Genomic DNA, 12,747 nt, shown 5'->3' with positions numbered 1-12,747 from the left:
AGGATGCCCATGTCCTCCAGCCAGCTGAGCATCTCCCTGGACCTCAGGGAATCTGACATGTCACCACAGTCCTTCAGTGCATCCCTTCACCACATGCTGACAAGAAGCAGCCCCAGGCTTTGCAGGTCAAAATTGACAAACAGAGTTGTGCTCTGGCCTGGTTTCTCACTTTGCTCCTAGGTGTTTCCAACTCTATTTGTGGGGCGGGGGTCCAGGCAGCAGGCTGCACCCATGGCTTCTGGCAGCCTCCACTCCCCAGTCAAGCTTGAGCTGAGAATGCCCGTTGTAGGAACCGCTCACAGGTGCCTTGGCAGGGCATTCCTGCCAGCCTCACAGATGCAGTAATGGGTCCTCGTACAATTTGGGCTAGTACTGACAAGGGTAACTAAATCATCATTTCATTAACAACAGGGTTTGGCAGAGAATTGTGCACAAGGCAATTATCAGTCATGAGCATTCCGGGAAGGAGTGTGGTAGGTTTATTTTCAACAGAGCTTCCAGGAGACATATGAGACAAGGTAGAAACCATCACTGGGTGTTCCCCTCCCTCAGAATGAGCTGCTTTTGTAAGCCTGTGGCTTGATGGCTTTATGGCTTTATGGTCAGAGCTGGAGAGAGTGAGAGTTCAGGTTTTCTCCTTGAACATAGATTTCTTGGGTGACCTTGGCCTTTCTCCCCTCTTTCGTAGAACAATCTCCAAATTCCATCATGCCCATTTCTTCCTCACTGCAAATCAGATCTTCATGGCCCACCCACCACAGACATCATCCTAAACCGCTGATTTTGTCATGTTAACAGCCTCCTCAGGAATCGGAAAAAGTTATTCACTGTCTATCGGTTTCAAGTTCAGTTCAGTTCATTTTTAGTACTAAAATCCTCCCTGAGCACATCAACTGATGAGCAGATAAGTAAAATGTGGTAGGCATGTCCACATGACAGAATATTATTCAGCCATAAAAATGAATGAAGTATTCATTCAGTCTATAACATGGACGAACCCTGAAAACATTCACTGAATGAAAGAAGCCAGTCACAAAAGCCCACATTTTGTATGATTCCATTTATATGAAATGTCCGAAATAGGCAGATCTGCAGAGACAGAAAATAGATTAGTGGCTGCCAGTGGCTGGGGGGCAGAAGAAGGGAGGAAATTGAGAGTAGCCACTGGTGGGTATGAAGTTGCTTTCAGGGTGATGAAATGTTCTGGAATTCGATAGTGATGGTGGTCATGTAACTCTGAATATACTAAAAACTGCCAAATTGTGCATTATTAAAAGGGTGAATTTTACAGCATTTGAATTCAAAAATAAATTTAAAAATCTCCCCTGAACCCAAGGCATGGGGTCAGCTAGGTCAAGCGCTGGGTTGTAGGGTCAGGGACAGTGTGCAGTGGCACAGTCCCTGGAACAAACAAACAGACACCATGATGTTTACACGTCACGTTCCCTTCAGAGGATTCTTTGGGAGACCCCATTCACAAAGTTGGTGCCTGGTGTGGCTTAGGATTACAAAGAAAGCATGCATTGTTTCTAACGTTTCTCTTATTGGGTAGATAGAAAATTAGCTCAAAATTCTGAAATCCCCTTCTCCCCCAACCTATTCTAATTTGCAGAGCAAGTTTTTGGGGGTATCCCAAGGTGTTGTGATGTGGAACAGCAAACTTCTTCTTTGACCATGTCCAGGGAGCTATTTGTTTATTTACTACCAGAACTCATCCCCTTATCTTCAAATCCTGCCCTCCTACCTAATTAATCACTCATCCAGAATTAAGATTTTCTTAAGCATAGATTCCTAAGTTCAACTTTGTCAATTTTACAAAGGCATATAAATGTTATTTGACTGTTTCTGAAACTACTACTATGGTTATGCTTTCAGAGAATGTCGGATGAAAGAATGAAGGCATCATAGGAGGACATTAGGAATTTTTGCTTTGAGTTATACAAGGAAGAGATATTTATAAGGAATAAAACCTACCTTGTGACTCTTGTGAACAGGATAATGTGGGACTGTAGGTGTCATTTTATCTTCTTTTTTTAAGTTTATTTTTTTATTTCGAGACAGAAAGAGAGCGAGCAAGGAGGGACAGAGAAAAGGAGATAGAATCCCTGACTTGGGGCTTGAACCCACAAACCATAAGATCATGACCTGAGATGAAATCAAAATACTTATCTGATTGGGCCACCCAGACCTCCTTGTACAGGTAATTTTAGATCTCTTTGCTAAATAATTGGTCATGTCTCTTCACAGTCCCTCTCTGGGTGCCTTTCTAATTCTGCTTTCTCCACCTGGAAAAAGGGGGAAACACGCACTGGCCTAGAATTCTTGCAGGATATTATTCCCTTATTCCATAACTGACTTTACACTACTGAGAAATAGCTTTGATTGTTATTTTCTTCTTCCCCCTCTTTATTTTATTTATTCCTGTTTCGTTTTAGTTGGCCATACTAAATTGGAGAGGGAGGGATAATAAACCCAATAAACACAATTTTAGTATTTATGAGCCTTTTTCAAGACCAAGCTGGGGAAGGAAGGAGTTCAACCTCATGGAACAGAGTTGAAGACTGTCTGTGGATCCAGGTTCCCTGAAGTGTAGAAGGAACAAGGGCAGTGGTTAGGAGGGAAGTCAGGCTGGACAAATGGGACCCCGGGTTCTGGCCCCAGCTTTGCCTCTCAACTACCCAACGGTCTTGAGATCACTTTTTTGGGTCTTAGTGTCCTTTCCTGTGAAATGAAGTGTCTAGAGCAGGTGATCTGGTTGGCATCAGGTCATTTCATTAAAGTAACATTGTCTACTCCATCCCTACCAAACAAGAAGCCAGCTTTTCAGACTCACTGACAATGGTAAGACAAAGCATTTGTTGCCAGTGACTGTGTTCCAGTGCACTGTCTATGGTTACTTCTGAGATGTGTTAGCTAAACCTGGGTAGGTGAGATCTCTCATCTTCACTGAGTTCCCCTCTTTGAATAAATCCAGTCCCAGCTGCTTTGGTGTGTTGCCATGACATAGATATGCTGACACATAGAGGGCAGGTGGATGAGGTGGGTATGGCTCAGGGTGCCCAGGGCCAGGTCAGATTGTCGGGGAGAAATCTGAAGACACATGTCCACAAGGGTCTGTGTCAAGGATGCATGGAAGAGTGATGTCTCGGGATCCTTGTGAGCAGGGGGTGTGTCTGTATCTTCTTGCTATGGCTAATGCTAGGACTGGACTGTGATGAGAAGCTCTGCCCCTTGGTATTGCTGCTGGAGGACAGCCCGGGGCATCCACTCAGAAAAGTTCTGGCACTACCTCATCACATGTGTTATAAACACCCCCACTGTGCTAGAGATTCAGCTTTTGCACATAGAGCCTATAGAAATGCTCACATATATGCTGAGGTTGTCCCCAGAGGTGATCTTTGTAGGGTGGGAGCTGACACACTCCAGGAGTCCCCCACTGGGCAGGAGAGAGGAGGGCACTGGGTGAGTGCACACCAAAAAACAGCCAACTAGAAAAATATGGAGCCACACGGATGGACCTAAAAACCACGGTACTAAGGGAAAACATAAAAAGCAAAAATAGATTTATAATACAGCCCTGGCTGTGTAAATTAAACATAACATATATGCCAACAAAAGAGAAATACACAGCTTGGAAGAATGTGTACAAATGAAAGGATACACATTAGGTGCCTTAGAATGAAAAGCATAAATACATACAAACATACATACATATATACATACATACATACATACATACAAAAATAAGTAAAACAAGACAAGGGCGGGTTAATGACCTGAGGAGTATGATTAACCCACACCTCTACATCAGAGATAAAAACAGGAAAAAAAAAACCACTAAGATTTGACAGCTGGAAATTATTTTTTGGAGCTTGTGTCTAGAGCCTGGTGACCTTAAAATTTGATGTGCTCGCTGTCACAGAACCTTAGTGCCATTTATGTCCTAGTCCTCCAATGCCACCATTCTCTCACTGGTGACAAACAGGAAAGGAGAAATGAATAAGGAAGTTTATGGAGTTCTCAGTGTGCAGACAACCTCTCTTCTGAGGTGGCTCCGCTCAGAGAAATGAAGGAGTGACTCCTCCAGGCTCATCTTATTATTTCCTGACACACCAGGTTACGGAAACTTTGAACTTCCCAATTAATAGTCATTCCTGGGAAAGATAGCAGCAACAAAATGCACCTTGATTCCCAAAACTACTGAAGACACAGCCCCACTGCTTTAGGAAGGGCTCCTCACATCATCATTGAGACTGTTACGTGAGTGGCACCCAATGGACATGACCCTCGGTACTCATGTCCTGTGTGGCTCCTTCCCATGCTGCCCTTGAGCGTGGCCTTGGGACTTCCTCTGGTCAGTGCAATGCAATCAAAGTTTTGATAAGGACTTGTGCCTTGGGGCTCAGCCTCTCGTAAAGCTCTAGTAGCCCTGAGCCGCCACAGAAGAGGGCCAGGTACCCGCTGGAGACATGATGAAGAGACAGATGCCTGATCAGGTCCTCTCTTTCCCCCTGCTGGTCCAGCTGGCCCAGCAGAAGTGCCACACATGCATGTGAAAAAGCCACTTTGGACCTCCCAGCCCTAGCAGCAGTCATGTTAAGTGGAAAGTCTGCCTAGTTGAGCCCAATCAACCCACAGAAATCACAAGAAGTAATGACACACTGTTGTGTTAAGCCACTAAGTTTTGGTGTGGTTTGTTACACAGCAGCGGGTAACTGAAATACTGGCACACAGTGAAACTGATAAAATTGTATCAAATTAATTTTCATGAATTTATTTCCTTTTTTTAAATTATAAAGCAAATATATTAATTATTTGCTCCTTCCAAATGCCAGGTGAAATGCACTCCAGCATTCATAGCCACAGGGCAGGTGGCTGTCACGGTGCCCCCCCCCCCCCCCATAACCAGAGAGCCCAAGGGACTGTATGCTCTCATCCAGCACTGGCTCATTAGCTCCTGGCATATTGCTGGAAGGTAACAGGCCAAGCTGGGGGGTTAAATGAGGAGTCCAAGGTCACACAGCTAGTAAGTGGAGGCACCAAGATTCAGATACATCCCAACTAACTCTCCGTTCGATGGTCTTTCTATTATATTGTGTCATTTAATTGCTGGTACCATTTTCTAAAAGGAACAGAAATGAGAAATTCTGGTATGAATCAGGTGCCTGGCTGCTGATTTCTTGACTCTGAGGCAAGGGCAGGGTTGAGAAGCACCTCCACCCATGCCCAAGAAACAGCATAGTCACTAGAATGAAAACTATGAGCATGTAGACTTGCCTGTCTTGATCACTGTTAACCACCTAGAACCACCCTCCTTCCCACCCATAGTAGATACTCCGTAGATATTTGTTGAAGCAATGAACAAAGGAATGGGTGTGTGGAACCCCAAATCTGTATGACCCGCACGTGTTGGGCTAGTCTGGACTTGTGCTGCCTGGTACTGCTGAATCTCTGGGGGACCACACACACCATACAGTACCTCAGCGTGGTGCTGCCCATGCCTTTCCCTTTATCACCACTAGAGGGCAGGTGCATGCCTGGCTTCAGCCAGTCAGCTCTGCAGGCTCCAAAGGCACCTTTGGCTTCCCCAAAGAACAGAACACTAAATGGATCTGCCAAGATACATCTAACTCAGAGATCACTGCAGATGTACCAAGTAGACAAAGGCATATATCGCAAGTCTTGTGGCCTCACTTTAGGTGAGGGGTGAAACTCAGCCCAGCCTCCCTTCTGCTGCCTCTGCAGTGGGGATCCTCAAACTAAGGACTCTAAGTCCCCTCTGTGTTTTCATCCCAGGCATTTTCACCTTGGAGTCACCTTCCTGCACCCCACTCTCCAGAGTGAAGAAGGCAAATATTTCCAGCTGGAAAACTGCTGATAAGCAGAAGCAGGTCTGAGGAGTTGAGGAAGGAGGAAGATCTTAACGTGTGTCCATGGGCGTCTTTGGGGTAAAGGCTGATCAGGGCCAGGTTGTCCTGGGTGCTTGTTAACAGCCCTCATCTGAATTGATCCTCAAGTCACTTTGGAGAGGTGGGTATTATTATGCAGATGAAGAGACTGAGGGTCAGAGTGGTTAGTTTGCTCTAAGTCACAGGGCTGGCATATGAATGAGCTGGAACTCAAACACAGGGTGATCTGGCTTCAAAGTTTCTGCTGTTCCCCCCAATAAGACCACCAATCATGAGGTGACCAGGACTTTGGAGAAGGCAGTATAGAGAAGACAGTGGAAATCCAGGGCAGATAAACACATGTAAAGAGCTTCACCAACTATCAAACATTCCTTACCTCACTTAGCCCTCACAAGTCTACAAAGGTTGCATGGCTTAATCTCCATTGCTGTGGTGAGGAAGAAGGCAGCGTGAGGTGAAGCATCTGCCCAGCACTGACCACGCATGGGCGTTCTGCCTCAGGGGCAGTCTGGGCAGAGTTGGCAGCTAGTGGATTTCATTACTTGAGGCTGAGAAATGAGGGAATGCACCTCCATCCATCTCCTGATTCCTGGCAGTGGGGACTGGGGGCTTCTGGTAGCCTCTATTTGCTCATCTATAAAGTGGGTGGCAGTGACCTGCACTCCCCTTCAGCCAGCTCTCTGTGAGGCAAACTAGTCTGTTCTGCCCGAACCTCAAGTGGAAAGGCTGAAGATGGAAAGAAATCAAGAGTGCAAGCTTACAAATTATGTTGACTCTGCTTCTCCTTTTCAAAGGTTTTATAAGGACTAACACAAGTTTCTAAAAAAATTTTTTTAAATGTTTATTATATTTTTGAGAAAGAGCGAGAGACAGCATGAGAGGGGGAGGAGCAGAGGGAGAGACAGAGACAGAGACAGAGAATCCTAAACAGGCTCCAGGCTCCAGGCTCCGAGCCATCAGCATAGAGCCTGATGCAGGGCTCGAATTCACGAATCTCAAGATCACAACCTGAGCCGAAGTCAGCACTCAACTGACTGAGCCATCCAGGTATCCCACTAACACAAGTTTCTATGGAACAAATCCTAGGTCTTTTTCTTTTGTCTTTTCTCCTCAACGCTTCACCCATTTTGATTCAAGGGAACAGGAGCTAACTGGGCTGGGGAGAATCCCACAACAGGCACCACAAGGGTAGGGGATAGGGGGCAGCAAAAGCTTCTGGGCATCCAAGGGACAAAGCACTGTCGGCAGGCTCCAGGTCCTAACAAGGCTTGTGTCAAGTACAAGTCCTACACTCTATAGTTCCCGCCCTTTCTCACTGCCTGTAATGCTAGCAGCCAGGCTTGTGTCCCCAGGAGACACAGGGAGGATGGGGCTCACACTGGGCCCGGCCCAGTCACAGCACTGCTGTGTCCTCCCACCCACTGAGTGACAGCACCTCTCTCCCCGAGAAGACAGCACCCCAGGTTCCTTACCTGCAGTGTCTGTTCAGAACCTGGCTCAAGCCAACATAACTGCATCTCCTTCTCCTGCCGTAATTGCAGGAAACATTTTGCAGGCGTATGCTCCTTTTCCCCAGCTGTGAGCGAGGCACAGCACTCTTCTCCTTAACTAACTGGGGCAGAGAAGGGAGAGGAGGCAGCACCTATGTGTTTGGTCGTACACCGTTAACGTCATCGGAAGGGCAGGAGCACGTGGGGAACCTACCTCCTGCCCGCATATCATTCCAGAGATAAACCAGGGCCTGCTGCTGTGCACAAATGCATTTTAAGGATGGGGAAGTGCCTAGCACATAGCAGGTGCTCCGTGAATGTTGGCTGGAGGTATGTGGCTCATTTTTTACAAAGCAGTTGTTGGAAACGCGGACCGGACTTGCTCTGGAATGTAGCAATGCTGGGATCTTCCTCCTCTTGCCTCTTCAAGGGTAGCCAGAGGTCTCTCTGCCCCTGGTAGAGGCGGAGACAGCCTCCCCTGCTGATGGGAAGAGAGGGAGAATGCACAGGCAGCCTCAGCTGCGGCCCTCTCTGCCTGTGGGAGTCCCTACACCAGGGTAGCAGCTCGCCCCACCTCTGCCCTCAGACGCCGTGGTCACTGAATGACTCTGTGTCTTCCCTCTGGGTAGCGGGGCAAGGTGACCCTTTCAAGTCTCTTTCAGTCTGTGAATTCTGTAGCCAGTTGGAGAGCACAGTAGTCTCCTAGAAGGGCTGCCAGGGAGAGGAAAGAGGAGCCTAGGGGCAGGTAAAAGCAGCTCAGCCTCCTGACCACCCCCAAGACACCCCCAGTCCTAAAACAGTGCAGAGGGCTAAGGGGCACAGGCCTAATGGCCTGAGCGTCCTCACCAGGGAGGTGAAGGGTGCATGCAGGGCAGAGCCTCCAGACAGAGCACATGCCAGTGGTGCCCTTGCCCTTGCGCTGGGCCTCCAGGTGGCGGAGTGCAAGCTGCTGCAGGGGTGTCGGAGCCAATACTGCCACCTGGGGACCAGGATCCAGGAAAGAGCATGTTTTCCTGGGCCACCTGAGATGCATAGAGCTAGGGGAAGCATACCAGCCCCATGCAATCCTCACCCCCCAGTCAGAGACACGAGGACCTATGTGTAAACCAGCCAACCTCACAGTCGAACTGGCTTGGCCTCTACCACAGACGTCGTGACCATCACTCACAGACCAGGGCAACCAATTAGCCTGGCACCCAAGCAGACCTCATCTATGGGACGGGAAACTCCTGTGTGCAGATCTGCTCTAGTAACTTGCTGGCACTTGGCACGGGTGTGCAATCTGTCCACCGAGGAGCTCACCTACCACAGGCAGCCAATTTGGAAGTTTGAGACTCACTGGAATGAGATAAACACGTTTTGAGGGAGGCCAAGGGAAGAATGACAGGCTATTTTAGTTATCAAAAACAAAGGAATTCTCATCCACAGGGGTTTCTTGGACTAGCCGTTCATGGTAAGCACCACCCAGGGCTCATTCTCTCTTCTCTCTGTCTCAATGTGTGGACTCATAATTCTAGAATGGGCTGGATGAGACCTCAGCTAAGTCCCTCATATCTAATACATGCCCACAGAGGGTAGGTGTCATGCCCAAGGTCACACAGCCACTCATGGTCAAGGGGATACCAGGACCCAGTCCTGTTGAATCCAGACACACCATTGTGGTTTATCTGATTTGTTACAGTTTTTTCTCTTTCTCTGTATCTCTCAGATCACAAGTCACAGACAGGTGGAAACCATATTTTCTCTGTGACCCATGCTGCAGTGATCAAGCCTACCACCAAAGCTAGGGTGAAGACCACCAGACCATCAGTCCATTGTTCCTGCATCACGTGTGTGCACAGGTAGGCAGATGTGAGATACAAGGCTGGGGGGAAGGGCACCCACTCTTCTTCCCCAGACAGAGATGTAAGCAGAGGGTTTGAGAGATTAAAGAAAAGCATGAGCTGGGCCTCCACAGCATTTCATTAAACTCCATTTCACATCAGGCTTTAGCAGGATGAGGTCCTAGAAGTGAAGACAACTGTCTAAAGTCACAGATTTTAGTTGCTGTCCTAGGACTGGAACTCGGCTTTCCAGACACCTTCCTGTGGAAAAATCACTATAGTTTAAGTATGGTTTAGCCCAGCGTCTTTCAATGGCAAATAATAAGTAATGACCTATAGAAGGTTATGAAAGCAATTTGATGGTCTACACAACTTTTAAAATAAAATTAGATTACAATGGAAAGGAATAGAATAGAATAGAATAGAATAGAATAGAATAGAATAAAATAGGAGGCACCGGGGTGGCTTTGTCAGTTCAACTTCTAACTCTTGGTTTCAATTCAGGTCATGATCTCATGGTTTGTGGGTTTGAGACCCACATCCGTCTTTGTGCTGACAGTGCAGAGCTTGCTCGGGATTCTCTCTTTCTCCCTCTCTCTCTGCCCCTCCCCTCCCCATGTTTTCTCTCTCAAAATATAAATAAATAAATAAATAAATAAATAAATAAATAAATAAGATAGAGTCAGAAGGCAGTAAGAGTAAGTGTTGTTTCCCCAAACATTTTTCTCATATCCATGCATGTGTGGATAGACACATATGTACAGATATATACGTATATGTGTATGTGTGTATTCGTGGCATCATGACAAAATATTTTTCCTGCTATGGGTTGCCATCAAAGGAAACTTGAAAGTCACTAGCTTAGCTTAGAGGTAAAGTATAAAGTACTGGTTTAAATCATGGTTCTAATACCCCTATTACTGGGCTTTTACACAATTGTTTTCATCTTTATGAACTTTGGTTTCCTCACCTGTAAATTGAGACTAGTGATAGACTTATAGGACTGAGACAATTAATTGAAATTATCCACATAAGATGTTAAGCATGGTACCTGACACGAAGTAAGGGTCAAGTATTAAATATCCCTGTGATATTTTATGCATCTACTACAAGGACTCATATTCTAAGGGTGACAAAGAGCCATAGCAGTCAAACCAAGCAGAAAGCAAGCTATGGAGGGTAACAGAGTGACACTAAGGGAGGGCACCTGTCCAACTATGAGACCCCATACCCGAACCCCTCCATTTGCTATTCAATCATGCATGGGTAAGCATTGCCTAATTCCTGCAAGACACGTATGTATTTACAAGGCTCATCTTTACCTTTGCAGGAGGATGGGCAGTTTGGGGTCTCTTGAATAAGGATGGGGCAGAAAGAGGGGAGAGGGAGTCCTAAAGACAAATTCTGCCTCTTTCACAATTCCACAGGGGGCCAAAGCCACTGTCTTCCTAACTCAGCTCCTTCCTCCTAGAGCAGGTAGAGGGACCAGAGAAATTCACCACCTTCAGAGATCCTCAGGAGAGAGCTGAAGGGCAATGAAACAATGCAGCTGTTGCTACTCTTTGGTGTTTATTTGTTTGCTGTTCATGAATAAACTTCTCTTGACCCTCTGAGGAAGGATGGGTTTGGGTGGGAAGGACGCAGAGCCTCTTGGAATCTTTTGCTTCCAAGGAGTGAGTGGGTTTTTATATTTAGCAGATGACTCACCTTCAAGCCCATTAGTCACAGCCTCCCAGCTCCGATCTGGCAGGCTGGATGCTGGGGATCTCAGTGGGATGAGATCAGACAGGAGATTGGGAGACAGAGCAAAAGAACTCAGGGAGCTAAGAGTTGAGAAGACCAGTATGAGAGCCAGAGAGATTAAGGCCGAAGCAGAAGGCCCAGAAAGTACAGCCGACTCATGCCCAGCCAAGAGGTTCCAGGGTGGCAGGACCCTCTGGCCCAGACTTGCTGCAAACACCCAGCCACCAAGGAGGGAGAGAAGAGGGGGGCAGGGCCCAAAGCACCTGTCTTTGAGGCCATGCCTGTGGCCTGGCTTACATGTCCAGGAGCCCTCCAAGTGGTCCCTCTGGGCCACACAGGAAGCTTGCCAGCCAGGGCCCCATCTATGGGCCGGCTATGGTAGTGACAGATGGCTGGAACAGTGGTCTTCACAGAGTGTCACCAGACCATGCCCAGACCAGAAGCTTGAGCAGGACAGTGAAGGAGGACTCTGAGAAAGACACTCTGTCACAAGAGGGGAAGGAACAGAGGTGGCAAAAGCATCTCAAGTGTGGTTACCAGATCCCCCTTTTCTGGGGTCAGAAGGCCCTGGGACCTTGAGAACAGGCCCCGACCCAGGCCTCCTCCACCCGACTCCCACTGAGTGGGTCCAGAGTGTCCACTTTTAACAGGCCCTGGTGCTTTGTATGTACATTAAGGCTCTAAAACTCTGGTTTGGAGCCAAGCTCAGCATCCCTGTCCCCTGATCCTGATTCACTATGGGATAAAGGCATGTTGATATTCTTCTCTGTGTCTCAGTTTACCATTCAAAACATAAGAAGCTTACTTAAATGATTGCTTTAAAATTAAAAGAAAAGAACATGCAGGAAAGGAATATAAAGTTGGTTTGTTGTTTTTCTTCTCCATGAGAAATCTGAATACTTCTTAACTAGAACTGGGTCAGGCCACGGGAGGAAAACTACACCTGGCTGCATCCCACAGCTCCAGAAATGGCAAAGATCATCTTGAAGCAAACTCCAAGGGGCTGGTGCCCTATGGCGGAGGGCAGCTGGTTCGGGATTTGAAGGCTGGGATGTGGAGCCACCACTCCTCTGTCCATCTTGGCCCACAGGCCCAGCTACTTAGGGCCCATGGTTTCCACCAAAGGAAAAAGGTGCTTCCTTCTGCAAGGTTAGAGGACTTTCTCTGCTGTTAAACCTCTGTCATGACAAGTAGGATGATGTCCCTGGGGCCCTGGGTTGAAGCGAAAGCATCTGGGAGAGCAGGTGGGGAGGGAAGGGAGAGGTATGGAGCCCGCCTGCTGAGTGGGGTGTCATGTCCGCTTTTCTTTCTCCCCAGCACCCTTGAGGTGGGTGGCCTCACCCTTATGAAGGACAGGAGACTGGGCTGAGAGTGAAATGGGCTGCCATGTTCCAGTGACAACACTGGCAGTCAGGACTTGTATTTGGGTCCAGACCCCATTATTTTTTTTTCCACTTCTCTAAATTGCTGCCTCACTTTGTCACCAAGATCCCTGGGTCACTTAACAGACCTGCCAGTTTCTTGACAATATAGTCAGGGCATCCCTTTTCCCCTCATGCCATCCTCTCCCCATCCTCTTTCTTCTACCCACTGTGGCCTGAATTTTACAAAGGCTCCTCTTGATTCTCAATATGGCAATCTCCACCCCTTGATTCTTGAGCTGTTTCTTCCATTCTAGTAATATTGTCTTTTTCAAGACCACAGAAAGCTCATCTTCAAAGACCCCCAGGCCCCCCATCCTTTTTTTACTGTCCCATTGCCCACCCTGGGCTACTACACCCA

The sequence above is a fragment of the Acinonyx jubatus genome, chromosome B4, assembly GCF_027475565.1.
Source record: "Acinonyx jubatus isolate Ajub_Pintada_27869175 chromosome B4, VMU_Ajub_asm_v1.0, whole genome shotgun sequence".
Taxonomy (NCBI): Eukaryota; Metazoa; Chordata; class Mammalia; order Carnivora; family Felidae; genus Acinonyx; species Acinonyx jubatus.
The sequence above is the reverse complement of the archived record's forward strand: the minus strand, read 5'-3'. Positions refer to the sequence as shown.